Here is a 3831-nt window from a genome sequence, read left to right on the forward strand (position 1 = left end):
TCGCAGCTGCTGGATTAGCCGTATTGTAAATAGTCTTTATTGCGTTAAGGATATGTTTCTCCAGCTCATGAATCGTTCTCGGTGAAAGCGTTGATTTCTTTTCTTAATTTAATTTATCGAACGGAGCTCGATGGAATTCGCGATGGAATTCGCCCGGGTGTCCTTAGCGATCGAACCGCGCGAGCTTTTCTCACGAGCTTTGTCACGAGCTTTCGAGAACGAAACGAAGAAGAGTATCTCTTCCCTCTCGTTGCTTTTCAACGAACGTTCATACGTGAAAAAGCTCGCGGTGGAACCTCGCGGTTTCAGTTCCAGAGTCTTTCTCCGGTGTAAAACACGTTTCTAAAACGGTGATTTCTGCGAGCTACTTTCGTATGTACTCTGCAACAGTATTTATTCGGTTAATTAATCCCTTGAAGCGCTAGTTTGGGAAGAGAAATGTTCTACTCGATCCTTTCGCAGCGTAGCCATTTTTTTCTTTTTTTTCTTCTTTTCTTTTTTTTTGGTGGATTTAACTCGAACGTTCTTAATCGAAGGTAAACGAGAGTAGAGATTTGTTTTTCGTAGAAGACTAATAAATTAGATCGTTTGGAATGTTTCAACGAAACGAGAGAAAAAGAAGACGTATTTTTTTGCCACGGTGGAAACGGTCCTTGAACGAATAATTTTCGGTCATCGTTTTCTCACGTTTTCGAAAAATTTCTTGGATCGAAAAATATTCGAGACGCTTACAGTTCTCGGCGCACGTTCAATAAACTTGTACCGACGATTCGTGTTCGCGTTATTGATATCAGAGAGAACTTTAGAAAACGATCGTTACACCCTTTTTGTTAGAAATAAAAACGGTAACGTTCGAGGTATTCGCGGGTGTATTGAAACGACGATGAAACGATCAGTGAATTTCAATGCAACGATTATTTCGTTTTATTCGAAAGGACGTCCGCGAGAGAAATTCCGAAACAAAATTCACGCTTCCGTCGAACGTTAGAATAAACGTAAAACCACCGAGGAGGTCAATTGTAAATTAATTTATAAACTGTACAAAGTCGTTATTTCGTTTTGTTCGGCGCGACATGTGCAATATAAATAAATCTTGAATCGAGATAATTGAATCCATTGATTAATCGTACGTGTGATTGAATCTGGTTTCGATTTATCGCGGCTAGTACTCGAATAACGAAATAAAACGCGTCTGAAGTCGAAGCTCGCGTAGACCGGATGTAGTACACAGGGTGTTGGAACGAGAGATCAACTTTGAACGAGAGATCGAATCTTAGAAATGTTTTCCACTCGTTACGATGCGAAAATATCATACAAATATAGGTTTCCAAGTATTCACCGCTAAGTTACAGTTTCTTGAAATCAACGCTACGTCAAACATTTTACCACAGACGTTGAACGGTCAAAATATGGCGTTCGACGAATTTCTCAAGGTACCAATTTGAAAGAATTTGCACTACTTGTTAGCGCAAAGCCACGAAAAGAATTACCCACGGTGTACCTTCGTAACGATATTTGTTTCATCGCGAGTGAATCGCATTCTTCGAATTCGACTCGTTCTTTCCGGAACACCCTGTACAAAGAATTAAACTGAACGGTGAAAGCTGCGGCGCTTCAACGGATTAATGTTCAACGCGCAATGACTCGTACACACAACTATTTCTTACTTTCCGGTAGTACGTAAGGACGTTGCTAAAGTATGCCGAACGTTTTGTATGATTTAGAACGAAATCCGCCCAAAATGTTGTTAACCTATTAAGATATCAGCAAAACCGTAGGGACGCCAATTTTTAAGACTGGATGGCAGCACAGCTCTCTCGCACTCGGTGTCAAGCTTATTATAAATAAGTGAATACGATTGGATCGACGAGTCGAGGAACGATACAAGCCCAAAATTCACCACTTTCGACTATAAATTCTCTATAAATCTTGAAACTATAATATATATGTGTAAAACGCGAACAATCTACACGTTGGGATCAAGAACGAAAAACAGGTATCCTATACCTGTAGTCGCTCGAGTTTAACGATCGCGGAGAATTGTTATTTTCTTTTCTTTTTTTTAAATATCTCAAAATGTGGTTTCCGGACTCGTAGCGTTTGCCAACTCGTCGGTTCAATTTCAACGTTCCATGTTAGGCACGAACGAATCCGCGTGCGCCGATATGGAAGTGAATCGCGAACCTAACTCGTCGTCGACTCCCTCTTAAAGGCTGACTTCCACTAACGTCCGAGGTGCACGACACTCACGCTCACGGAACACGTATATTTAAACGAAAACACCGTGCGACTCGATCGTGATCCTAATTCGATCGATTCGTTGCGTATTTAAAGTGTCTACCTTGTTCGAACGATTTTTTTTTAACGAGATTCAAACGACGATAAAGTTAGACGAAAATTAGAGACGAGAGATGTGTATATCCTGCTTGCTTCGAAGGAAACGAAAACAGGATTCTTCGAGTGCAATTGGTTAAAGATTGAAGAGAAGATTCGTTGGACAATTGGAGACGAATTCGATACTCTGTGGTCGAAGACTGAAAGCGATTTAGAAAAATAGACGGTTAAATTTTTCAAAATTGTCACATCGAAAAGAGAAATTGTATATTATTATTATTATTATTAATTTACTAATATGTTTTTCACATGTTCCGAGTGTAACACGAGTGAAGATTTCTTTTCTTACGGGAACGTTTGCTTACTGAAATAACATTAGAATCATTAGTTTCAAGCGTGATGGTTACGTTCCTTTGGCGGTACTGAGAATCAGCCTTAATGCAAACCCCTTCGATTCGAATTTACGTGTTAACGCGATCAATGATTAACCCTTTCCGTATTTGTATCAACGTCGAGCCAAATGTCACGAATCGTATCAATGTCACTTCCCTCGATAAGAGTGAAAAATCCCTTCTTTTTCTTCGAGTAGCACAAAGTATCAATAATATCGAAGATTTTCCAAAATTGTGCTACGTCTTGTTTAAAAAACCTCGACGATTGCGGACAAAGTGAACAATTCGAGTCTGTTTCCATTATTCAATTTTCGTTTAAAGAATCGACACTCGTATTTGTCCGATATTAATCGAACACACTTTCTAAGCGTACTTATTTCGATCGGGTACAGTGCCCTGTCACCGTATCGTTTCCCCTGATCGAGTTAGGAAAGGGTTAACTCGACGAAAAATAATTGAAATTCGTCGAACGAAACGCGACGAATGTCGTTCGCGAAGAAGCGATAAATGTAATTTTCCTTCTTTCACGGAGCACGAGGCGGTGTTCACTTTCATCGATCCGCGGAATCCCCTGATCCAATCAGGCTATCGTTTTAATAAAACGTATAAGGTCGAGTAAGATTAGCGCGAACGAGAAACGGGAGTCGTTCGGATGTCTCCAGGATGTCCCGTAGCCTCGTCTCGAGTCGATTCGAGCCTACGGGATCTCGGTGAACATCAAAAAGCAATGTTCCGAATGAAAGTATCTTTTACAGTGTCTAGGTAATTGTGTAATCGTAAAAGAATCATAATTTAATATACATGTACTGTGATGTAAATATTGTAAACTAAGTATATACAATATAAAATGTTGCACATACCTCGTGTGTCCCTTATTTTCCAGTCCTCCCGCTGTTTTTCGAATTATTTCATTTTTCTTTATTTTTTTCAATCGCCACTCGACGAGTGACATCGGTAGAGAACGAACCATACATTCACGCGATGTATTTCTCTTCGCTGTTAACGATAATAAATTTGTCAGGATCGAAGACGACAGCGTTAACAGTAAAAGACACTTTTATTAATAACAGTACGGTTTACAATATTGCGGTAATTGGTGTACAAC

Source organism: Ptiloglossa arizonensis, chromosome 13, assembly GCF_051014685.1.
Source record: "Ptiloglossa arizonensis isolate GNS036 chromosome 13, iyPtiAriz1_principal, whole genome shotgun sequence".
Taxonomy (NCBI): domain Eukaryota; kingdom Metazoa; phylum Arthropoda; class Insecta; order Hymenoptera; family Colletidae; genus Ptiloglossa; species Ptiloglossa arizonensis.